At 37.4% G+C, this 27,480-nt stretch overlaps 1 protein-coding gene across 3 annotated transcripts in view; it reads left to right on the top strand.

Annotated features, from left to right (window-relative positions):
- Gpc5 (glypican 5) overlaps window positions 1-27,480 on the top strand; it is a 1,304,512-nt gene that overhangs the window by 830,204 nt on the left and 446,828 nt on the right. The window lies entirely within an intron of this gene.

The raw sequence follows: 27,480 nt of genomic DNA, 5'->3' as shown, positions 1-27,480 counted from the left end.
AACAGAAACATTTATACCTGTATAAAAATAATACAAGGAAATTTCATTTGAAACCTTAATATTGAAACTATCAAAACAAAAACCACAGTTCTCACCTGAGAGAGAATAGATAGTTTATTACAGAGGCAAATTTGAGTGACCATGGCCGAGGAGATATGGAGTTAATTCACTCCAGGTTTCCTGCATTCACATGGAAGCAGTTCCATGAAGTTATATAGCAGAAGAGCACCAGAAGTCACAAATCAAGACATTTTCATATATAGTGATGTAAACATCAGAGAGAGAGAGAGGGGGTTACAGCAAGATAGACGAAGCTCTCTATTGAAACCAGATGTTATGTGATGACATTTTTAGCTTTGGTGTTGATGGGTGCTGGTGATCTGTTAAGTTAATACATTCTCAAAGTTTTTATTTTTAAAGCTGTTAATCACAGAGTGATAGATCTGACACAGTGGTAGGCAGAGAATAGGAGCTTAGGGGGCTAAGGCTAGTCCAAGTTGAGGTGTACTAGAACCATGGACCGCCAACATTTCAAGCTGCACACATCACTGCAGTTTTCCATCAACCTATTAATCTTGCAGACATAACTTCTTTCTTCTCCTTCATAATACCTAATCACAATACTCTCTGTAGAGACTCTTGTCAATTCCTTTCCTTTCTGATGTGCAGTCTGGAGAAAGACTGTCCTCACTTGATTCTTAATGCTTACAGACCTCTGCGTCCCTCTGAGGCACATGATATCTAGTTACACCACTCGGCTCACTCATCTCTACTTATTATCACTATTTACTGAAAGTTCTTCCTGTCCTGTCCTAAATGATTTCACTTTCTCAGTCCCCACCAGGAAGCCAAGTTCTGTACGCTAACTTCCACATTCCTTCTACTCCAGACACACTAGTCACCCACTTTCTGGGTCTATCATAGGACTTGTTATCATCAAGCGGTCTTACCCCAAATTTCAATCTTTAGCACCAGCATCCTACCTATCTCAGTCCTACAGTCTCAGTGAATCAATTACTTGATCCAGGTTCTAAACTTCACTGGCCCTGCTACCTTTTTACTGTGAATTATTTCCATGAACTATTTTTCCAACTTTGACTTAGATAGTCATCATAATCATGGCCTGAATACACTAACATCCTGACCCATCATCACATCTGTTTGGCAAACAAGTCAGCTCTATCTTTAATTAGTTTTTAAAAATAGTTTACAATTAATGAGCTTCATTACAGTGCTTTTTATTCAAACTTTGTTTTTATTAGTACTTGTCAACACTCCCCTCCTCCAGGTCCTCCTCCAATTCCATTGCTTTCTCAAATATCCTCCTCTTCTTTTATGCATCAAGCATTCTGTTATCCCATCCCCTTCTAGATCACCCTGCCTGGACTATTAAACCATTTCTCTCATGCTATTCCTTCTCTTTCATGGCACACAACCCCCCCCTCATAACCTACAGTGCCCTGCATATATACACAAATGTAAAAATTAAAATCTAAGTTCAGGTTGAAATAAAATATTCCATATTTGTCTTTTTAAATGTCTGGCTCATTTTATTTAATATAATAATTTCTAGTTGCATAAATTTGACAGCAAATGTCATGGTTTCAGCTTCCTTTGTGACTGAATTAATTCCACTGGGGTTACATAAAACTAAAGTTTCTGCACATCCAAGGAAACAATCAATAGAGAAATAGCCAATGGGATGGGAGAAAATCTGCCAAGTAAACTTCAGATAGGGGTTAATATCTAGAGTGTATTTTTAAAAACAAAAACTGCAAAAATTAGCCATGACAAGCAGATCTAACAGTTTGTGAATTGACCAAAGGACTGAATAGACAGTTCTCAAAAGAAAAACAAAATTCACCAATAAATACTTGAAAAGAAATCCAACATCCTTAGCCATTAGAGAAATGCAAACTAAAACTATTTTGAGACTCCATTGCACCCCAGTCAGATTTCTATCTCTAAAAGCATTAAGTAGTAAATGCTATTGAGAATGTTGGGAAAGTGGAATCCTTTTGCAGAGCTGATGTGAATGTAAACTAGGACAGCCACTCCTGTTTTCTGTTGTTGTTTGTTTTTGCTCTTTTGCTTCCAATCACCGAGCTCCAAAAAAAAAAAAAAAAAAAATCACACACAGAGGCTTATAATTAATTATAAATGTCAGACCTTAGCTTGGTTTGTTTCTAGCCAGCTTTCCTTAACTTAAATTATCCCATTTACCTTTTGCCTCTGGGCTTTTATATTTCTCTATTCATGTATATTTGTTTCTTACTCTGTGGCTTGCTGTGTAGCTGTGTAGCTGGGTGGCTGGCCCCTAGAGTCCTCCTCCTTCCTCTCTTCTTCCTCCTGGTCACTTTCCTGTGGGTCCTGCATGTCCAGTTTATACAACTACTGTCAAGGGGCCCAGGCAAGAACAGCTTCTTGCCCAAATGGGTAGCCTTTCCATATGGAAAGCAAACTCCATAAGGAGTTACTTCGATGCCCATCATCTCTGAAGTGAATTGGTGCTGCCAGGTATCTCATTGTCATGAAAAGCCTTAAGTTACCAAAACGTTTTAAATGTCCTATTCTGTAGGTCTTTGAAAGGTTTAAAGACCATCTATCTGTAGCTTGAGTTTTCCTGCCTGGCCCACAGTCAGGACAAATCTCTATCACCTGCAAGTCCCATAGCCGCTCAAACCCGACCAAGTAAACACAGAGACTTATATTGGTTGCAAACTGTATGGCCGTGGCAGGCTTCTTGCTAACTGTACTTACAGCTTAAATTAATCCATTTCCATTAATCTATACCTTGCTACATGGCTCATGGCTTACCGGCATCTTCACATGCTGTTTGTCATCATGGTGGCTGGCAGTGTCTCTCTGACTCAGCCTTCCACTTCCCAGCTTTATTCTCCTCCTTGTCCCGCCTACACTTCCTGCCTAGCCAATGGCCAATCAGTGTTTTATTTATTGACTAATCAGCAACACATTTGCCATACAGAACATCCCACAGCACTTCCCCCCCCTTTTTTTTTTCAAAAAGGAAGGTTTTAACCTTAACAAAGTAAAATTACATATAATTTGGGAATTTGGGCGTAGCTTCTCTTACTACTTCCTGCTGGAGGGGGACGCTGTATCTTATGGGGAAACAAAGAAAATTTTAGGATTATGGAATAGTCCATAAGGCTGGATCGTCTGAGCCAGTTGCCTTGAAACCATTCTGGATGTTGGATCATCTGGGTCATGGTGTCATAGGAGACCTTTCAGGGGGTCTTGGCTGGTAAAACCTGATGTATCTTAATCTGGAACAAATCCATAGCCTCTGGCTTTCTGTGGAAATAAAAGAGACTCTTTTCCAAAGCAACATATGCTTATATCCAAATTTTGAAGTCAAGGTATCTTTAAAGTATACATATTGGTTTAACTCAGCTTCCTTTACAATCAAATATCTCTCTGCAATTAAGAATCCCAAAGACAACACAATCCAGATTCTCTGTGTAATATTCATCTTTACGTGGCTTATTTTCTATATTAATTTTACTGTCTCTTTAAAGACTTTATTTTTTTAAACTATGTATTTCTTTATATAACTGTATATATCACCTTTTTTTCTCTTTTAAGCCTACGTATATTTTACACACATTGTAAACTATTACATCTGAGTCTGTCTTATTGTGTATCTCTTGCTTTAAACTGCAGCAGCTGATGCTGCTGGCTCTGCCCACCTCAGCTTCCCAATATGGTTACGTTTACCACCAACTCTGGGAGCTATCATGGGTCTATGCTTTTATCCAAGCAGCGTGTAGACCAGAAACCTTTTTTTTTTTTTTTTTTTTTTGGTACTAGCAAAGTCTAAATCCACCATGCAGCTTAATGTGCCACTTGCAGAGGCCTCATTCCCACCATACTGCAGGTCGAGCGTGCATGCTAGGAACCCACAAGTAGCTCAAACAGGCAGCTGCCGCTCATTTGAGAGAGACAATTAGGAAGCTGTTTTTAGCTCTGTTTTAGAATCTTTTCTCTCAGTTTTTAGGTGGAAACTCTTGCCCCACATTGGGCGCCATCTATCTATCTAAAATATATCTCTATATGATCTGGAAAGCATACCTAACATATTTGATTGTTATAAAACACTAACCACTAACCTATATTTTCTGATTATCTTACATAGTTTATAGCATTCAAAAACTAGAATTTCACCCTACATTTCCAAACAAAAATAGAAACATACACATACAATATGTTGTAACAGAAATAAACTTAAATTGTTATCAATATATAATAATCCTTTAAACAAGAGTAGAAATATACATATAGTGTAACAAAAATAACTTTAAATTCGTATCAATATACCAAAATCCATACCAATGCAAAATGTCTGAGATAATAGTTGTTGTTTTATCCTGTATTCCCCTAAATGATAGCAAACATCCATAGTCCACCAAATAAACAAAGACTACCTACAACCCCCAACTCTTGAGAATGTGAGCATAGTTTTCTCTAGACTGCTTCCTGTTGTCTGTAAGTGAAGGCATCTTTTTAGGGGTCCCTGAGAAATTTTGAGATAATGGCCAAGTCCTGGGAAGACAAGCTATAATCTTTGTTGATAGATATCACCTGTCAAGGTTCAGGAGGTCTCTCCTGATCCATATGAACCTGGAAGGAATCCACAGCCTCTTGTTTCTTGTGGAAACAAAAGCAAAACCTCTTTTCCAAAGTAACACATTTTTTGATTTCTTGTTTAATGTTAAGGCATTCCTCAAGTATCTAGACTGGTTTATTTCATCAGTCCTCTTTCAATCTCATGTTTCTTAGCAACTGTTTGCTTATCAACACTCAAAAAATTCAAAATCAACACAATACTCTATAGGACCCAGACTCCCTGTATATTTCTTATGTTACCTATCTTTTTTTCTTGTATATTACTTTTAGTGTCTCTTTAAAAATTTTATTGTATTATTATTAATTAATTAAGTTATTTATTTATTTTACAATTAATTTAACTTTACATATCAGCCATGAATTCCCCCGTCCTCCCTCTTCCCATCCCCCAGCCCTCCCCCCTAGTTCACCCCCCCTTTCCCATCCCCTCCAAGGCAAGATCTCCCCTGGGGAGTCAGCCCAGCCTGACAGACTCAGTTGAGGCAGGTCCTGTCCCCTCCTCCCTACACCAAGGCTGAACAAAGTGTCCCAGCATAGGCCCTAGGTTCCAAAAAGCCAGCTCATGCACCAAGGACAGGTCCAGGTCCCACTGCCTGGAGCTCTCCCAAACAGTTCAAGCCAATCAACTGTCTCACCCATCCAGAGGGGCCGGTTTAGGCCCATGGGGGCTCCCCAGCTACTGGCTCACAGATAATGTGTTTCCACTAGTTTGGCTATTTGCCCCTGTGCTTTTTCCAATCATGCTCTCAAAATCTCTTGCTCATATAATTCCTCCTCTCTCTCGCCAATTGGACTCCTGGAGCTCCACCCCAGGGCTTAGCTGTGGATCTCTGCATCTGCTTCTATCAGTCACTGGATGAGAGTTCTATTATGACAGGGTGCTCGGCCATCTGATGACCAGAGTAGGTCAGCCCAGGCATTCTCTTCATCACTGCCAGTAGTCTATCATGGAGGTGTCTTTGTGGATTTCTGGGGACCTCTCTAGCATTCTGCTTCTTCCTATTCCCATGGGGTCCTCATTTGTCAAGGCATCTCCCTCCCAGTTCTACCACTCTGTTCCCAATCCAGCAGGGACTTCCTGCCCTCCCAAGCTCTCTTTCCCCTGACCCTTGCCCTCCACCACCACCCCTCACCCCCAGATTGCTCATGTAGATCTTATCCATTTCTCTGTCATTGGGCAATCCCTGTGTCTTTCTTAGGGTTCTCTCACAACTCCAGGGAGGCTACCTATTGTATTATTTTTAATCTATATCATTTTATGACTATCTATCCTCATTTTCTTCTCTTTCTTAAGCCTACACACATTGTAAAACACACTGGAACCTGTTTAGAGTTTTTTTTTTTTTCCTGTCTGGACCTCTTTGACTGCATATCCTTCAGCCTTTTTCAACTGCACAAGCAAATTTTTAAACTGAAACCTACAACTGGATCCTTTGCATGTGACTCTCAGCTGGCTCTGGGCTAGTGAAAGAGAAGCCTGAAACTTGTGGCCTGGTTGGAGGTGCTTGTCCAGGAACTGCATTCAGCCTTCCTAGAGCTCTAAAATGCCAGTGCTTGCACTATTTTTTGTTCCTATTTAACACACTGGCTGCCAAGGGCTCACTAGAAGTCAGAAACTCTTAAAGGAACCATATGCACTTCCCCCCCGCCCCAGCTTTCATAAGTGCTATGTGGAAATACAGGCCCATGTTGGAACACTAAAATGTTGTTTGTTTTTGCTCTTTTGGGGGCCTATCACCCAGTTCCCAAATAAATCATACATGGAAGCTTATTCTCAATTATAAATAACCCAACCTTAGCTTGGCTTGTTTCTAGTCATCTTTTCTTAACTTAAAGTATCCTGTCTATCTTTTGCCTCTGGACTTTTGTCTTTCTCTATTCATGTATACCTTTTGTTGTTTCTAACTCTGTGGCTTGCTGCATAGCTGGGTTGCTGGCCCCTGATGTCCCTCTTCTTCTTTGGCTACTTTCTTCTACCTCTCCTCCCAGATTTCTCCTTCTATTAATTTTCTCTGCCTGCCAGCCCTGCCTATCCTTTCTTCTGCTTTTCTTTTGGCCATTCAGTTATTTTTTTAGATCATCAGTTGTTTCAGACAGGCAAAGTAACACAGTTTCACAGGGTTAAACAAATGCAACATAAACAAAAGTAATGTAACACAACTTAAAATAATATTCCCCAACAGTTTTCAACTCAGATCCCAATGTACTGCTGTATATTTTCTCATCTTTATCATCTCTAGTCTAAATTGATCAGAAACATCTTATATAGTCCTATATTTTAAATACTCCAAGCATTCATTTAACCATTAACCTTCAAAAGTTATATTGATACTTTACATTCAGAGTGCATAACATGACCCAGATAGCAAGGAGTCCAGAGTTCATGGGCACAACAAACTGCAGAGAGAGAATTAGAAGTTGAGGTCAATGAGGTGATAAAGGTGGATGATGGGAGAATAGAACAACTGGGCATCACTGATCCATGCAACTTTTTCTTAAACTTGGCACAACCTAGAATATAAAAGTGGGTTTGGAACATTTTTGTTAAAGTATTTGTCTAGGTTTAAGCAAAAGAGGGCAAAGAATGAAAAGCAAATAAATTATTTATATCTGCCAGGTTAGGAATCAGAAACTGTAAGCATAGAAATGCCATTAAATGAGAAGGTAAGGGACAGTAGACTGTGTGTGTGTGTGTGTGTGTGTGTGTGTGTGTGTGTGTGTGTGTGTAGTGTACAGGTACGAATGTTCTGATCTCATATATCAATGTTGCAGAGAGTGTGTGTACTCCATGTGTATAAAGTAATTGTCAAACACAAATGCCAATGGGACAAGTCAATCCTGTAAGTGAGTAATGTGAGCTTGTCCTAAGTTCACAGATGACAATTGGAACCTAGTCTTCACACGATTGTGGCAACAAGGAATGATAGAAACTATAAGGCTCATATTGTCTCACTATGCTATGGTGATATATCCTTCAGGACTGAATCTTTCATTTATTCCAGAGAGTAAGTAAATTTCATTTTTTACACAAGTTAATATTAACTTTTAAAAATGGTGTTTGCTAATTCAAGCTTAAGAACACAGAATAGAAATATGAATGTTAAAGAGAGCCCTTGGTCACATAGGCCTAAATGTCACAAATTGAAGCATCTGGAGGTAGTGAGACCTTGTAGTTAAATTTCAGGCTTGATATGTAAGTTTAAATTTCATTTGTGGAATTTTGTTGCTGACATTCCAGAAGCTAATCACCCAAATTGTCTCTGACACAGTCTCCTATCCTAGAGGGGTGAAAGTGGACAATTAAATTCTAAAATCATATTTCCATAAGAGTTATGGTCTTGACTTGACAGACCCAGTCTTCTTCATGGCATGTTTTAGCTCACTTATGAGAGTAGATGAGCTGAGGGAGAGTGACAAACATCTGCCTAGCAAGACCATGGTGCCTGATGGGAGGAAGACTGTTATGCTTACTGTGGGGATCTGCTCAGCAAGATCACCATGCCTCGTGGGAAGCTGTGAGGCTTACTGTGTGAATCCAGATGATCAACAACAAACCATATGAGTCACAAGAAAGTCATTGAAAAGCTGCCTTTGGAAAAGAGATGGTGCTGACTGTTTACCATGAAGCTGAAGACAAATAAAACTCAACATTTTATAGAATCATTTCATTATTATCCAGCTTTCTTTTGCTATTGACAAAATACTGAAGAAAAGCAACTTAATCGAAGAAGTGTGTACTTTGACTCATTGTCTCAGACAATCATGAGCCTTTGGCGTCTTCATTTCTTGGACTGTGGTGGGACATAGTATTATGCAGGATGCAAGGTGGGCCAATGCTATTTATTTCATGATGTCTGGGAAGAAAATAGAGAAAGAGTTCGAGACAATATATAGTCTTCAGTGGCTTACCTTCAGTGACTTGTTTTCTTCCCTTGTTGAAACCACAGTTTCCCATAATACTACTGTCACCCATTAACTATTGATATTTTAAGCTCATTAATGGATTAACCCATTCTCCTAGTCAGTGAATCAGGAGTCAGTTTGATACAATCAAGAGTTATCTGAGAACATCTCATTTAGAGGATTGCCTTGATCAGACTGGACTGTGGGCCTTTTACTAGAGGAGGGCCAACCCACTGTGAGTGGTACCATCCCTAGGCAAGATACCTTGAAATATATAAAAATGCTAGATAATGGGCAGCAAGAAAGAGCAAACTGCTAAGCTGTAACTGGAGAGTTTCTCTCTGGGTCCTGCCAAGCTTCCAAAGTCCTGCAACCCAGTTACAAAATAAACATTCAGACACTTATATTACTTATAAACTGTATGGCCATGGCAGGCTTCTTACTATCTGTTCTCATATCTTAAATTAACCCATTTCTATAAATCTATACCTTGCCATGTGGCTCGTGGCTTACTGGCGACTTACATCATACTTATTTTGTGGTGGCTGGCAGAGTCTCTCTGCCTCAGCCTTCCACTTCCCAGAATTCTCCTCTCTCTTTGTCCCACCTATACTTCCTGCCTGGCTACTGGCCAATCAGCATTTTATTTATCAATCAATCATAGTAATATATATTTGCAGCATAGAGGACATCCCACAGCACTAAGCAACTTTCCTTCATGATTCTTGCCTCTGTTCCCTCTTGAGTTCCTGCCTTGGCTTCCTCAGCGATGGACTATGACCTGAAAGTATGAGATGAAATAAACCATTTCTTCAATGGGTTCTTTCCATTGCACTGTTTATCACAACTGCAAAGAACCTAGAAAATCCCAATCATAAAGACAAAAGTCCCATGTTTTCTTCACAAAACCCTCATCTACTAATCAAGTCTTTATCACGTGTCTCTTGAGCTCACTTTAGATATATACTATAATGCCACATAATGCCACATTTGTTGTTATATGGAAAGAACAGTGATTTTTTTTCTTAGTTCTGCTTCATTCATGCATTCCTGACTCTGGCCCTAGCATAAAACTTTTATGTTAATAGACATAAAGGTTTATCCATAACTTCATTTTTCTGAGTATTTTTGTTTTGATAAAGAATTTATATTAATTTATCTAGAAATCTTTCATAGTGAGGTTATTCAACTATGGTTTAGGGATAAACAAATAATTACTGCTACAATCTCTGTTTAGAGATAAGGTAATAAAGTAACTTTCCTATGAATTTAACATAACTCTTACCTAGAGAAGTTTTATCTGTTTTACTACTTCAAGTTCAGATATGTTTCCCCTTTTATTTTTGAGATTATAATATAATTACATCATTTCTCCCTTCCTTTCCATCCATCCAAATACTTCCATATACCTTGCCTTGTTCTCTTTCAAATTCATGGGTCTCCTTCTTCATTAATTATTATTATATGCATATATGAATATGTATTTACATATGCATTCCTAAATACAACATGCTCATTCTGTATAATTTTACTAGTGTGTATGTTTTCAAGCCTGACCATTCTTTATTGGATAACCAATTGATGGGGTCTTCCCGGAGAAGACTATTTCTCCCAATCTCAGCATTCCTTCATTGCCTGTACCTCTTTGTTTAGGGATGAGTCCTTGTGGTTTTTTTCTCCATTCACTTGGCGTGTCCATTGATGTCAATGTTGCTCAGCTGATTTTTGGCAGTCATGTTGGTGAGCATTTATAGATGTAGCTTTTTACATTACCAAGAGACATAATTTTACTACAATCTTCCTAATCCTTTGGTTCTTACAATATTCCCAACCTCTCTTCTGCAATGTTTCCCAAACCATAGGTTTGAGATTGTGTTATAGATGTATCCATTGAGACTGGGCTCCACAATTCTGCATTTTGAATGGTCAACCAACATGGCAACATAACCATAAGGGTGCAGTAGTAGCAAGTATACTTTGGCAGTATCTAACAGCTCTATAATTGAGCTTAAGACCAACTCAACAAGTAGGGCACCATGCCTAATAGTGGAAACCTAGTCAGCTACTCACTGCTAGTGAAGTCATGTATCTTAGCACAGACCCTACAAGTCACCACTTTACTAAACCAGCATAATCCCTAATAGCATTCTAAACATTTGTCTTTATGCCCACAGATAAGTGTAGTCTCACCCTTCATCAGGGAAACTTCTCTTTGCAATAGATGGGGAACTGTAGACAATACCACAACCAATCAAAGTATAGATATGTTTTTGCATTTGTACATGCATTTGTAGTATTTTTCTCCTTTTGATAGACTATGTAAATTGCCTCTTTTCAAATTAAATCCAGTCAACAGAAGATAGAGCTGTGGAAACTGTTATTTTACTGAGAGGTCTGAAGTAGGGGAACTTGGGGAAAAGCTAGAAATGAAAGCTATGATTAAGGATCAAAGGATTCTCTTGTCTTTTTAAGATGTGACCCCAGTGAAGCTACTGCTGTCTCTTCCCAGTCTCTAGAATGGGAAGGGGGGCATGAGTGTTGAGCGAGGTAGGATTTTTGTCTGTTGAGAGAAAAACTGAACAAGACTATCAGTCACCTTGCTTCATGTATAAGAAGGTTATATGTCCCTCTGTGAGTTCCATCCTTGGAAAAGCTTCACACATTTTGGGTAATTCCACTGTACTGTTCACTTTTGCAGAGGGATGGGTTTTGATAGAATGTAATTTCCCTCATGGCCATGTAATATCCTAAGGTTTTGAGAACTCACAAGAAATGTTTTCCTCAGTGTGGAAATACTTGGCTAGGTGCTTACATTTCGTTCAAGCTGAAAAGAAAGAGTCCCCAGCTAATTAAGGGCATTGGCCTAGTTATTTGGTGAGTATAGCTTTACTGCATACTATCACAATCCCAGGAGTGCTTCTCCTCTTAAGATGGAATAATGGGGGCCAGATTTAACCTTTTCTCTTAAAGAACTAAAAACTTAGGTGAGTGTTTTTGTGTGATATATAAATGAAGCTGACTTTCATACACCAAGAAAATGGTACAGTGTATGAAAACAGAACCAGAGTCAAGGTAATTTCTACAATCAATTCTTTACCCGGCTGGAGATCCAGGACATTGCACCAAAGGGGAAGCTTTACTGGAGCATGGCAGTCCTACAGAAGTCGATCCCAGAGATCAGTGTACAGAATGCTGAAAAATTGACCGGCAGAACACTACTAAAGGGGCTGTTTAAAAAAAAAGAGAAACTGAAAACAGAGCTCTCCAACTTTGACTCAGTACTGATTTGCAACTGAATGAGAAGCTGACTATCCAAAGCAGGAAGGAACACTGGAAAGTAAAAGGCAGTCTACAGAGAACTAGGGAGAGCTCCTGTTCCCACCATGCAGAGCATAAGTTTGGAATGCATGGATTATTGGCTAGAATTATCAGACATGGTTGTCTTTTTAAGGACTTAATTAGGCCTTAATTAGTCAAAGCTATTTTGTATTGGTCTTAATGAAAGTTAAAAGCAAGCTTTGTGTGTGCCCACCAGATTTCAAGTAGCAGTTGCATACCATAATAAAATTCAGCACTCTTTTAAAACACATCATTCCAGCAAGGAATGGTGTCCAGCACCCAATCAACAATACTGAGGCAAGTTAGTGGAAACATGTCCACTGAATTCAGGAGAAGATTATAGAATGGCTAGAAAAAAAAAACTATTTATAATTGTATACCACATGTTCAAACTGAGGAAAACCTACTCATGATTAGAAGAAAAATGGAAGATAAAAGCAAAAGGAGCCATGAAATAATTTTAGATAAATTCTAGTGGTACCATACTTTGGAAATTGCGAAAACTGAAATCCAAACAAAGGCACAGGGACTATTCTTCAATGATACCACAAAGAGCTTAGTCAAATCTGTGCTAATATTTCAGAAATTGTGATAACAAAAAGTCAGAGGAATATACGGGTAACATTCTGCCAAGGCACCCTACAGGTTTTCCTGGGATATATTCTTTATCAGCTTTCCACACCAACTGGGAGGCTGCATAATTAATATATACTGAAGAACCCAATGTTTTCTAAAGGTATATTGAAGATAAATACAGATTAAAAAAAGAATTTGTGAAATGTTTTAAAGCAATATTTTTTAACTTTAGAAAATTGTAGATGATATGAAGTCAAGATTTTATAATTATGATACATTTATATTATTAAATTTCAATGTTTGGCTTTGAAATATTTTCCATATTGCCAATGAAGAATTCAGCATTGTTATTAATTTGTCAGTAAGTTTTGATGGGAGTATGAAGCCCTCTGTTTGCTCCCAGTCTACTTCATGAAAATAAGAAAGTTTTACCATCCTTTGCACACAGAGAGTTCATTAAAAGTTTCCCACATATGAAAAATGGCAGAAACTACTTTGAGTAGCAGTAAACATTAAGCGTATAAATATGTAAGAGACAACAATGTTTTCTAGTTTCTCCATTTTTCTATTATTGTGGAAAAGGAGCACACATGCCACAGCACTTGAATGGAGTCACAGGACAATTTTGTGGAGTCTCTGATATTCCCGATTTACATACATCTTAGGAATCAAACTTGGGTTATCAGGCATGTGTGGCAGACGCTGTTGCTGGCCAAGCCATCTCAGCGGCCTCGTTGGAGTTACCTCTGAGAATAATGTGTGTAGAGGGCCTAGGAGAGGAGGTGCCTAGTCTTACACAGCTTGATATACCATGGCTGGCTGATATACATAGGAGGGCTGCCCTTTTCTTAAGACAAAGGAGGAGGAGTATATGGGGGGAGAGGAGGTGGCAGGAGGGACTGAAAGGAGAAGAGAGAGGGTGGGGAAACTGTGATCTGGCTGAAAAAATTAATTAATTAATAGAAATGTAAGTAAATAAAAAGAATAATGTGTAGAGTAGCATGTTTCACTGTATTTAATCCTGGTATATCTACAAAGTTTTCTTTTTGTCCCCCTTCTTTCTATTAACTATCTAAGACATTTTCTACTTTAATTTTTTTCTTGATTTTTATTTGGTTAATGATTCAATGTCTTGCGTAAATGATGTCTCATGCATACTTTTATTGACATGAGTAAGTAAGGCTAACAGAAAACAGCACATAAATAACCATTGCTGGATTTTAAGAGTCTTGTTTTTCTGAAGTCCATTTTATCTGCACTGATAAATCTTAAAACTTTCATAGGAGTTTTAATTATCTAATATGTTGTCTAAACAGAAAGACTCATATTTGAGGACTGCACCTGACATTTCAATTCAAAGTGAAGGCCACCAGAATTTACAGCTACTGCTATTCCATTAAACAGTTGTCAGGAAGAAAGACAGAGGATTACTGTTTTATGAATGCCTACTACATTCGGTGCTGCATCTAAGAAGAAAATGTCATGTAGCCATCAACACACATTTTATTTTTTGATTGAATCTTTTATGGCATTATTATTCAGACATTGGCAATAGCACTTCAAGACTAGTGCAATGTCACAGATAAGAATACAATTTTGTCACTTGGAAAATAAGATAGAAGATTTGGGAATTGACATATTGCAAAAGCACTTAATTTACAGTTTACTTGGTATGGTCTCTGCATTATTGTTGTCTGGAATTCATTTCTTCAAAGCAAAGTCTCAACCTTTCTGTATTGAATCACCATTTTACACACATTTCAGACAAGGCAGTTATATTAACAATCCATCTGTTACTACATGTCGACATCTGCGTCAGAAAAGCACATAAAGAAATAACTAAAGACAAAGCAGACTGAAAGAAATACTATAGCAAACAAAATAAAAATCCTCAACAGGGATTAAGTACAGCATATTAGGCTTGTCTGCTACAACAAAGTATGTCTTTTCGTGTTGTGAGTGATGTCTTACAGGTCATCAGGTCATCTATGGAAAAAGATCCACTGTCACAAAATGCCTGGATGAAGAATTTCCATAGAGTGGATTAGACAATATTATATATGGCTATATTTGTTAATTTATTTAAAAGCCAAAGCATTTTATTTTTGCTTTAAACAAGCTCATGAATTTTTATATTTGTCATATTATCAGTGATAAAAGTTTGAGGTTAGTGACAAAGATTTTGTACTCAGTATGTAGATATTTTACTGATAGTGCCATTTTCTCATGTAGATGCTATTTTACTTCCTCTTCTTGAATCTCCAAACCCTAGATTTACATCTTAGTTTAACTGAGTAAACTCTATGATTTGTCATAGATAGTTTAGAAACATAAAAACACATTATACCTCTCCCTCCTTAACATGCAAGGAAGTGTGTGAGTGACATAGTTTCTCTAGAGAAGTTCTAGGTTTTCTTCTCTGCTGGAATTGAAGGCAGCATACACAGCATGAGTTCTGTGACCTTCCTTTTCATAGTGGAGAGTTAGTCAGACCGTGAGTGGCAAGTTACCACAAATGACACTACAATCTCTGAGGTGAGGCTTCATTATCACTACCTCCAGCCTTGGAAAAACAACTTTGAATGGTTTAATTATATATTGAAATGATATTTTTGAATTTATTCTTTAAAAATGTCATTCGAGTATACAATGTATCTCAATAATATCCTTCCCAACCCTCCTAACTCTCTTTTTCTTCTCCCTGAACACATCACCCACCCAACTTCATGACTTCATATCCTGTTTATTTATTTGCATTTATAACCTACTGTGTCAAATAGGTGCTTCTCCTGTCATGCCATTGTCCACTGGAGCACTGATAACCTATGAGTGGTCTCACTAACTCCACTCAGGTCTTCAGTGGCTCCTCAGCTAGGGGTGATACCTCGGTAAACGTCCTCCCCATGTAAAAACTCAGCCAGAGAGTTTCAACTGGCTTAATCTTGTAGAGGTCTCAGGCAGATCACCACATCTTCTGTGAGTTCATGTACCCAATAGTGGTGTAATGTATAAAGATTTTCATTCTAAAAGTGAAGAATATGGAAATAATGTCTGGAAATTTGGTAGGAATTACAGAATTTGTGATTGCAATCAAGTTACTTGTATGCAGATTACGATTTAGTTTACTATAAGTCTTAGAATTAAGTTTTTGTTCCTTCAAAAGGATGGAGTCTGACTAGTTACCTGAAGCCAGACATGCACCTTTTCTCTCCATAATGCCCTTTTGTTTTCTATAGAGAAGAGTAATCATTGGCTCTCTCTTAACAGTTCCTCTCTGTAGAAGAAAAACTGTTTATGTTCTGCAGGTAAGCACAAAGCTATTGTACCGTACTTTGGCACTGGACTCCTGCCTACTTTGGCAGTGTTTGTCAAGGTAAAATGTAGAGAGCTTTCATTCACTTAAGGTGTAATTTACTGCGTATATATTATTTTCAAGATAGTGGATGAGGCCTGTGGTGAGACATTAGTAAATAAGATCAATTTCTGTCTTTATGTAGGTTATAATTAGTAATAAATAAGGCAGTTAAAATGTAGATGTGACTGTGGTAACAGCTATGTTATCCCACATCTTCTACAACTGCTTTAAGGACTGCACCTTTACTATATTCCTTTGACACCTAGCATAGTCTACCTAATAGAGAATGTTCTGAATAAACAAAGGCTGAATGACTGAAACTGGGCAGATGAAGACTACAAATGATTTCAGGGAGACTATTTTATGAGTCTTAAGCTTTTTGCTCAATGAACCTCAATAAAAATGAATTAGCAGTAGTATTAACACCAAACTTGAGACCTTCCTATCATAAACCCTGCCATTTAATACATAATCACCTTCCATTAACAATTCATCTCCTTATCTTTTGCCTATGTTGTGAAATATATTGTAATTAGAATTGATTTTTATAGTACAATTTCATAAGACACCGTAATAAGTGCTTTGCTAAAGGCCTCAAACGATTTGAGCTGTATTTTCAAATGTTAATTCTATAATTCTATTAAAGAAAATCAACAAATGTTTAATAAACCCATATGGTACAGTGCTCATGTACACATATCCCCACTGACATTTATAGACAAATTCAATTTAAAGACCACTTTGGTAAAAGTTATCCCAGATGCCTCATCCACAACTCTAGTAAAATAATAATTCACATTTAAGACTTAAAATTTTCTAGATATATGTATGTGAATATTCATGAATGTGTGCACTGATGAATGTTAAATTGTGTGCTCTTACGTTCTCATACCCTTGGAAGCCAAAAGTTGCCACTGGATGTTTTCTGCTAAAACTTTAAACTTTACTTTTTGAGAAAGGATATCTAGTATAACATTGAGCTCATTGATTCCACTAGGTTGACTTGTTAATGAGCTCCAGGAATACTTCTGTCTCCATACTCCTAAAATTATAGGAATAGCATGCCAGCATACTTATTATATTGTGTCTTAGTTACTTTTCCATTGCTGATACACCATCTTTAGATCAAGCCAACATCTAAAATTAAGCATATAGGAAGGGACTTGCTTATAGTTTTAGAAGGCGGGTCCATAAACATCATTACAGACAGCATGGCAGTAAGCAAGCCAGCACAGCTCTAGATAAGTATCTGAAAGCTTACATTTTATTTACAATTTTGAGGCAGAAAGAGAGAGACTTGGCTTGGCACTGGTTTTTGAAACTTCAAAGTCCATTACACCTCTTCCATTCAGGTAATACTTCCTTCCAAAACTGCTCTACCAACTTGGGACCAAACATTCAAATATTGAGCCTATGGGTGCCATTCTCATTCAAAACACCACATGTGGATTCTGTGGATCTGAACTTAGGTCCTTGCAATTGAATGACAGATATTTCATTAAATGAGCCATCTTATTTACTTGATTTTTTGATTCCATCTGTTGCTATTTAAAAGTTGAGTATAAGTGTATGCTAAATATCTCCATGTTGCTCAATAATTGGCTACGTAAGTAGGACAGGTCCTGTAAGATTACAATAGAGCTAACAAATTCCTATTGTTTAAAAATGCAGGGGCAGTTGTAAGTTCTAGTGCATTCTATTACGGTATTACAGTCTGTGGTGATGCTAATATGAACCAGCCTATTGTGCTGCCATTCAGATCAAAATATAAAGCACACAGTTCTACACAGCTACCAGTTTTACATAAGTATAAACCAATGTGTTATTGATTCTTATATTTTCTATACTATATTTTTCAATATAGTTCTAGAAAATATTCCTTCTACTTACAAGAGTTACTATAAAGCAATAGGACACACTGACAGTCGCTGAAAACACATTGCTATTCAATATAGTGTTTGATTTAGTGTTATGTCATCTTATATATTATGATCTTATAGCACTATACTGTAGTGTACATGTATGTGTGTATGTGTTGTATATGGAAGGTTGTATATTGAAACATGCAAATATATTATGCACACACAAATAAAAAACTGATCTAGACTATAGTAGACTGTGCTTAAGTTCTGTAAGTAATTGCTGTAATATCTACACAGCTAAGAAATCAAAGTGAAAGTGAGAGAGGGACATGAAAGTGACATTAAAAGTGGTATCAATCAAAAATGAAAATAAAAGCCATACTTATTATATTTATGTACTCTGCATTTTTCATAGCAATGTCACAGAATTCCGAATGAATGATACTATTAATTCTGTTTAAAATGTAAGCCATGCAGCCGGGCGGTGGTGGCACACGCCTTTTATCCCAACACTCGGGAGGCAGAGGCAGGCGGATCTCTGTGAGTTCGAGGCCAGCCTGGTCTCCAAAGCGAGTTCCAGGAAAGGCGCAAAGCTACACAGAGAAACCCTGTCTCGAAAAAACCGAAAAAAAAAAAAATGTAAGCCATGCAATTTCATTAGAAAGAGTAAGAGTTTGTAGACTTTGACTACTGAGCCACTGAAAACAGTAAGAAGTTCTGCCAGTGGTCAACCAAGATCTCACGGCCTTATCTTCAGACAATGATGTTAAGTTTTCTCACGACAGGCCCAGGGCTACTTCTAGGTATTTGAGTCCTAACTTCCCAGAAAACTTAATCTTTGTATTCTGTTTCCTGGTGGATGCTTTATTCATGGTCTGCGATTATAAATCTCTTCTGTCTACCACACAGGCATTCATATCCCTGATCATATTCTGTTATTGAACACATCTCATGAAAAATATTTTTTTAAACATAGCACAAAGTTATGGAAGTGAAATTGTACACATCACAATGTCTGCCCTAATGAGAATTTCACTGTAGGAAATGAAAATCCCCTCCATCTAGTTTCACTTTATACTTTCTAAAAGACACATAACTTAATACAGCTAACCAAGGGCACACCATCTCCCTTCATCTGATTAACAGTAAAAGAAGGAGAATGGTTAATTTTATAGAAGTCATAAATAATTCATAGTAATATGATTGGTGTAATGTTGTTAGGTGTAGTTACTAAGTTGTCAATCACATTTTCTTGGGAATTATTCAATAATTCTATAAATACTATAGCATATTACTTTGACCTTGACTTACAGTTTTGCAAATGAATGGAAATGCTGATATTCACTCTGTCTTGTTCATTTTATTAACCCTCTCAATAACTGCAAAATTAAACAAGCACATTCTCCATTTAACAAAAAGAAATTATGGTATAAATTCCGGCTCTAGTTAAAATCCCACTGCTATAGATCAATGGAAATTTTAGAAGGAGAATAACAGTTCCTCTGTGAGTTTAATGTACTTGTCAACTGAGGACACCACCCTTCAGTGGAGTGAAACGCAATAGAAAGAGCTCCCCTCCCCACCACATGCGTATAACACAGCTGAGGACAGGAACGGGAAGCTCCGGCTTGTAGTATTTGCTGATTTGTGGTATAAATATTGCTGCGGTGACTGCCTTCAAACTGTCAACATCAGGTTAATGAGGTAGTCAAACATTTACAGAATCGGTTGTGACACAACTAGGAAAACCTTTTCCTAGATAAGAAAAATATACTAAATGCTGGTTTTCTTCCAGTGTTTCTGATAGTTTTGGCTGAATATGATTATCTATACTGTCAAATTTTAATGTGCAAAAAAAACATTCACAAAAAATCTTGTTTTAACCTCAGATCCTTTTTATTGTTTGAGAATTTCAAACATCCATCAGATTTGTTTTGATTATATCCACCCCATTTCCTACCTTCTAATTCCTAGGCCATCTGGCTGGCTACTTTTCCATCCATATGTCATCTGCTCTTTAAAAACAAACAAACAAACAAAGGAAAACCAAGTTCACTCAGTGCTACTTGCATGTACATGGGTGTGGAACCATCTACTGGACCATGGGCAGTCTCTCAGAGACTGAATTTCCCCCCATCCCAAGAAAATTCCCCCACAGCAGCCATCAATTGCTCATGGCATGCCAGATATGGATGAGATTTCATGAGTCTGTTGTCTGTGCTGCGATTTGGGCTGTCTTTTTTTGTGTAGGTCTAGTAGAAGCCTCTCTGAGTTCATGTACATAACATCACGATTATTTTCATCAAGGATGTCGTTGGAGGTCCACTAATTCTGACTCTGATAGTCTTTCTTCACCCTACTCTATGATGATGCAGGAGCTTCTGGCACTGCATAGGCACTTATTGTCTGCACTATGACCTGCTGGGATCTCTATATTAATCTCCATCTACATTAGGGAAGAAAGTTATCTAATGAGGTATAAGAGATGTACTAACTATGGATATAAACATATGAACACATCCATTTACAAAAATAATAGTATTTAGGTTCTTAGCTAGAGCCTATAACACAGCCAACCACAGGTCTTTGCCTCAGGTAACAGTCCCAGGCATGAGTTCTGTCTCATGGATTCAGATTTAAATCCCGAAAGAAAGTAGATGATGATTATGCTTTTTTTTCTTTTTCTTTCTTTTTCTTTCTTTTTCTTTCTTTCTTTCTTTCTTTCTTTCTTTCTTTCTTTCTTTCTTTCTTTCTTTCTTTCTTTCTTTCTTTCTTCCTTCCTTCCTTCCTTCCTTCCTTCCTTCCTTCCTTCCTTTCTTTCTTTCTTTTTTTTTCCGAGACAGGGTTTCTCTGTGTAGTTTTGGTACCTGTCCTGGATCTCGCTCTGTAAGCCAGGCTGGCCTCGAATTTACAGAGATCCACTTGGCTCTGCCTCCTGAGTGCTGGGATTAAAGGCGTGCGCCACCACCACCCGACCTGATGATTATACTTTTAACAGTCATGGCACTATTACACCAGTGGGCATATCTTTTCAAACTGTTATTGTAGCTTAGAGGGTCTAGTGCTTGGTAACACTAATGATTAATTTTCTCTCTTAGTAGCATATATAGACTCTTTCAGCACTATCAAGCCTAGCCAGTCAGGATGAGGCTTCTAGGAAAGCACTAAAAAATCAATTTCTTCTTTAGAATGATCAGGATGAGCCTGAAGTTTAGACCTTTCAACAAGTTTGCAACAGATGTCGAAAATGGTATTCTCTAGACCATATGTGAAGAATTAGTAGGGATCCACAATGCTGGTTCTTAATCTTCAATGTGCTAATATAATGTTTTAAACATCTTCAAAAGCAAATTTTTGAAACTAATGGCAGAGTTTTCAGCTCAATATTTCTGGAAAGGGTTAAGAATTCACTTTACTCTCAAGTGCTCTACTGCTGCTGGTGATTTTATTTCAGCAACTGTATTGTAAGAATCATTGGCCCTAAGACATCTCAGAAAGAGGAAGAAGACTGGTTTTTACCTTGAGGAACAGCAACAGAAATAAAAAGTAGAGTTTCTAGTCACCCAGTTACATTTCCTTTTTCTCCCACCATTCCTCCGTCTGTGTGACTTGACTATCCATCACATTTAAATCTTTATGGCAGCTTTTGTCAGGAGTAATAGAGAAAATTAAAGAAATACTTCTTGACTTTGAGAATTTGCAATTTAAAATAGTATATTAGCCAGAAACAAATGAGAAAGACATTAAAGATGCCTAAGAAAATATATAAGAAGTCTAAAGTGTGATTATGTGAGGATTGAGAAATTATTGAAAAGGTGATGTGATGCTTTTGTCAGAAATAGGATTCAGTACTCTGGGAAATAGAGCCAAGAGAGAGTCCTATGAAAAAGGTTTATATTTTGATAAAAAACGTTCTCACAGGACATTGCAGGGTAGAACTAAGCAATCACTCAGTGCAGTTGATCAATCTGCTCAAATAAAGACTTGCATACTCCTGTAATCCTAACACTCAAGAGGTTGAGGCAAGAGGATTGCAAGATTGAGGCCAAACTAGGCTACATCACAATACCCTGTCTAAAAATTTTAAAAGTCAAATAATATAAAAGTAAAATGCACTGTAAGACGCAATGACAGTCATCTTGTTCCTGAAAATTAGAAGCAGACATTATGACGCTGTAGCATTTTAGCTTCATTTAATTGTGATACCTGTGAAAAGTGCTACTTATTCAACTGTCAATTTTTCTTCATGAAAAATGAAGAGACAACTGATGTGGAAAGAGGTGAACAACATACAATATGACCACATGCTACTTAGTCATTTCTCGCTTGGAAATGGAAGCAACCATTAGGACACTAATATATAGTCTCTTTACATTATAATTCTAAAGTGATCAGGCCGGGGAAGGGCAACAATGTTCTATCAGGAATTATCTGTGATCCACGAGTAGATTCAGTTTATTATTCTCCTATTTTGGACATTTTCTTATTTGAAAATTGTTGTCATATTCAAGAATGGTTATGGATCTATCATGTCTTCACTACAAATGCATCATTTGTTATTCTAAAAGCTGATGGAATTGTGAGGATTTGAGACTGTATTGTTGGATTATCTTGATAATGATCTAACCAAGAGAGCAGCTTTGAAAAAGAATTGAACACGATCTACAAAAATCAAAGAGTGTACTGGCATCATGACTGCAGGAAGTAAACACTGCAGTAATAAATAGTCTCCATAAAATGCTTTGGAACCAGTTTTGCCAACTACCTAATCCAGACTTAGTATGTGAAGAATTCATTCCAGAATTTTCCTATAGATACTGGAATCCATGATTCTGCAAATTCCTTACATAAAGCAATATGATATTTGTGTATTGTACATGCAGAGATCATTTATAGCACTAACATAGCATAAATGTTAGTCTATAAAGGTTAGTCATGTTATGTTGCTTAATGAATAACAAGGAAGCTGTACATGTTCCATACAGATGAATTTTCTCCAAGTATTTCATGTTGTATTTGGTCAAATATGTTAGTAAAGACTCTGTGGTAATGGAAAGTGAAATCAAGAATAGACAACATTACAAAACTTGGATATACAAGAAGCTTTCTACACAGGGAAATTTGGCATATTCTACTTTATTTTATTGATATGTGCACAGTAAAAAGTATTAATATGTTATGTGTACTTATGAGGTGCTAACAAAAATCCAGAGCCAAGCAATTGTCCATAAGTATGTGTGGCAAAGAGATGACTGGTGATTATTCTATTGCTGTGTGACACTGTTCTTGTGGGAACATGAACAAACATCCACTCACCCCAGATATCCAGCTGATGACATACTATGGTAAGGATACTGCCAAAGTTCAGCTTGGTATACCATTGGTTTTTATTGAAATTACTTTTAGCAATATAAGTAAGAGGTTACTTACAGGACCAAAATGACTCAAAGAATGACAACTGATCATCACAGCCAGCAAGGGTGATGGCTCACTAAATCTGGAAAATTAGAGCTCTGTAAAACCTTTAGGCAGTTCAGAATGTTGGAGTGTCTTCCAGGTGGCTCAGATGATCTCTGCTTCTTTCAGACAACTTGGCTGGTCTGCCTCTTCCAGGTACTAACTCACTCAGAATATATATATATATATATATATATATATATATATATATATATATATATATATATATATATATATATTTCCAGTGACTGGGAGGACTAGTCTCTTATATACATTTATTCATTCTCTACATATTCCCTCCCCTCATTTCTTCCTAACACAATTGTTCTCAGGCAGCTCATTCTTAAACTGATAGAGACATCATCATTGGCCACCTGAGCTCTATGTTTATATCATCCTTACTAGTAGGAATCAAAAACAGTGTACCAATTTTTCCCTTCTTCTCAGAGTTTTGGGTTGAAAGAGCTTGTGATTACAATGCAGAAGGAGGACCGGGAATTCAAAGCCATTTTGGGCTACTTGGTTGGCACTATTTAAGGAAACAAACAGCATGGACTTTGGAGACAAGGTGCATTTTGTTCAAAATGTTAGATGTTTTCTTAGCAAAGATTACTTATGCTCTATAAGACTTGGTTTGATCCAGGTATGGTAGTATATGCCTTTAATCCTGGCCCTAGGATACAGCCTGGTGTATATCTGTGAGTTTGAGACTACCCTAGTCAGAATTCTAGACCATCTAGGACTACAGAGTGAGATTCTATCTAGCAAAACAAACCCCTGATCTAATGAGACTTTATTCATTGAATTCATGGTATATATACAAGGACAACAATAGATCTAGCATTATTATGATTAATAAAGAGCTACATGTTTATCCTCTTTTATTTATAAATAGTAAGTATCTTGAATTCTGGAACATTTTGTTTTCCAAAATGTATGATGTGTTTTCTGGCATGTAATACATGAAAAATAAATGATGGCTATTTACTTTGTAAAGATTTTTGTTTGATTAAGTATAGGCAATAGAATTTCCACAACTATTAGTCCCATTATATGCAGCTAAAAGGTATCTATGGAATCTGGATGGGGTTCTATTAGTTCACTTTTTAAAATAACATAACCATAACCCAGAAATAATAACTACCAAGTTTTATATAAAGAATTGGCTTGCTAATATGTGATACAACATGACAAATGTATTTTGCAGTCACTAATCTCAAACACATTTGCAAACATCAATATTAAACAAGGTACATCTTATGAGTTTCCATTTCAGGGTCAAGTTGATTTTGGTCAAGATAATCAGTGTGTCTTCTGGATCAATTTTCAGGATCTAGACATGCTCCAACATTCACCAAGCCCCAACTTAGACCCTAAAATGTGGAGGAGTTCTCTTTCTCTTATTCCTTTTCTCTCTAGCCCATTTTCCACTGTCAGAGAAAGAATGGGACAGAGGAAAGGGGGAGAAGCCATTAGTGCAACTAGCACCATGAATTCCTTTCCGCTCCTTGTAGTTTGCCCTTCTCCTTCTCCACTCATATTGCACAGGAAGGCTTTTCTATGGCTTTGCACTTTCTTCTGGCTCTGTATCTAGATCTTCCTCTAGGGATAGCCTGTTCTGTTAGCGCCTCAGCTTATAAAAAACTCCCTTCGTTTACCAAAATGACAGCACAGTCCTGATCTCTATCGTTAGTGTCCACCTCCCAAAGGGTCATTCACCCTTCCCATGAGAAACTATTTCATGTAGGGGACTTCCCTGTCCACTCCAAAGACTGCCTTTCTAACCTACTTTGTTTCCTTTTCCAATTTAAAAGAAAGGTGAAATCGAGAAGCCCACACCAAAGCACTCCACCAGGGGCCAGGGAGGTACTGGCGCCTCCTTCTTCAGCAGTCCCCGCTCTAGAGATCCAGGAGTGTGTCAGTGGTACCCAACCCAGATGATCTCTGTGCAACATTCCTTTACTCAAAATGCCTCCGACTTCTTTTTCCCTCTTAACTTTCAATGGACACTCTGTCCACTTAGTGGAATTCATGGAGTTGGTTTCAGGAGCTCAGTTTTCAGTTTTTAATAATATATTTTAACTATACATAATAATGGGTTTCATTATAACACTTTCATGCATATACATAAATTTTGATCAGATTTGCCCATTTCCCTCTCTTGGACCCTCACACTCCTACCAAAAAACGTCTTCCCAACTAATTCTTTTGTGGCCCAGTGAGTTTCATTAGGGTTGACTGTGGAAGCATGGATAATGGTTCCTTTACAGGAGTAAGGAGCCTAGGAGCCCCTCCCATTTCCATGATGGTGTGTTCAGTCCTGGTCAGGTCACAGCGGCTGAGAGTTCCTGAGTGGAGCAGCTTGATCATTCACAGAAGTCAGCATTCCCCACTATTCCCCTCTTCTCTGCCTCACTTACACTCTGTTCCTTTTCAGTCCTTAGAATGCAGACACTCCCAGTGTCTTCCTTCACCCTTGAGGTTTTACTCCCTCTCTAGACTACAAGTATGACTCCTCTTGAAACTGTGTTATATAATATAGTAGCTTTCTCTGTAGAAGCCTATTATTATTAAACATAAGAGGCTATTTTGATGGGAACATGCTATTTTCTACCTGAAATAAATGTAAAGCTAATAGGAAAACATTTGAAATGTCAACTTCTTCCTGATCTGAGTGTTTACACTAAACCTTAAAAAGTCCATTCCTACTCATTATAACAAAGTGTCACACTGCTGCTCAGGATCTGGGGTCTGCAAAACACTAGCTGTGTCTAATTTGGCAAACTAAATTGCACTCTCTGGTTGTCTGGTTCTTGCATTGATATTGATTTCATGTGTCCTGTTTTGCAGTGGTGTTGAATGAATAAGCAAACATTAGGAAGGCCTGGTTTCATGTATGCTTCATAACGTGAATGAGAATCTAGGTTATCTCATTAATCTGGGAACAGTAACAACAATGACTGCATTTTACACTTTAATTATAGTAGCAATGATCACAATGAAAAAGCATAGCCTTGTATGGTTTTAAGAATTTATTTCATAAAAGTTCAGTAAGAAGTAAATAGGTCTGGGAATGTATCTCATTGGGAGAGTATGAGCCTAGTCTAGCATGGCCAGCATTTAGAAGGAGGAGGAGAGGAGGATGTGGAGAACCATGAGGAGGGGGAGGAGTAGAAAAGGGGGAGTAAGAGGAGGAAGGGGATAATTTTACTTCATTTTTCCGATTCAGTGCCTCAAACATGTTAGCCAAGCCCTGTACCCCCAAGGTACATACCTAGCTACCAAATTGTATCTCAGTATTTTCTTTGTAGAGCTTTACCCTGGATTCCATTTTGTAGACAGAAGTTAAAGTTTGACTTAAGACAAAAAGTTGGCAAAATGATTATACAAGATAGCTGTGCTCATAGTTAACTCTTAGCAGTTAATGGAACATGGATTATAGAAATCAGGCCATGTAGAGAATGCTCTAATAATTGCAAGACATATGACATGAATATTCAGTTAATTAACATTAAGAGGACAATTTCTTAATGTGCATGATACTCATTGTTGTCCTGTGCTCTTCATTTTCCATTTCATTTTCCAAATGCAGCATTCAAATGGTTGGCTTTTATTGGTTCTTTCTTTGTGTTAATCTCAAGGATGTTTAAACCTATATCTTACACAGTGTTACAATGGTATATTAGAAAACGAAAACTGAGGAAGCAGAATTACTCCAAGCACAAGCTCATAAAATGCCTACTTAGTTTAAAAGCAAGTGGTAGACTTAGCTAATAGCCTTTCCACATCAATAGGATGGAAATATCGGATACTTTTGTCTTACTCATCGTGCTGCTTGTCGGACACCTAAGTAACATTACAAGCAAGGAAACAAGTGGGCATTATTTAAATTTGATACCTGTAAGCATCACAGAACAAACTCAGTTTACTGACTCTTGTTTGATGAAATACACAGGAATATTGGTGCCTTTTATTCTTTGAAAGTATAAAACTTTGAAGAGAAATGTAAAGTGATAGAGGACTCTCAGAAGCCAATCATTGCCAGATTTTTAGTTCAGTAATGTATTACTAGCCATTTTCAGTCTTCTCTTACATAATCATTTAATAAAGTCATCTCTTAAGTACTTTGCAAAGATAAGTGAATTAACAATTAAACACCTAATAGTCATAAAAATTTTAATTTAGTCTCAATGTTTTTTGATTTAAGAAGTTGTTGAGAAAAAGAATTTTTGAGATTATGAATGAAAAAGCTTCAGAAATATCAACTGTATCTCTAAGAATCCAACTATCAGGATGTAAACATGGTTCCCTAGAGAACAGAGTTAGATACTTAGAAGGTAT

The sequence above is a fragment of the Peromyscus californicus genome, unplaced genomic scaffold (genome assembly GCF_007827085.1).
Source record: "Peromyscus californicus insignis strain IS unplaced genomic scaffold, ASM782708v3 Scaffold_12__1_contigs__length_115047231, whole genome shotgun sequence".
NCBI lineage: Eukaryota > Metazoa > Chordata > Mammalia > Rodentia > Cricetidae > Peromyscus > Peromyscus californicus.
This window is presented reverse-complemented; position numbering and strand designations above follow the sequence as displayed.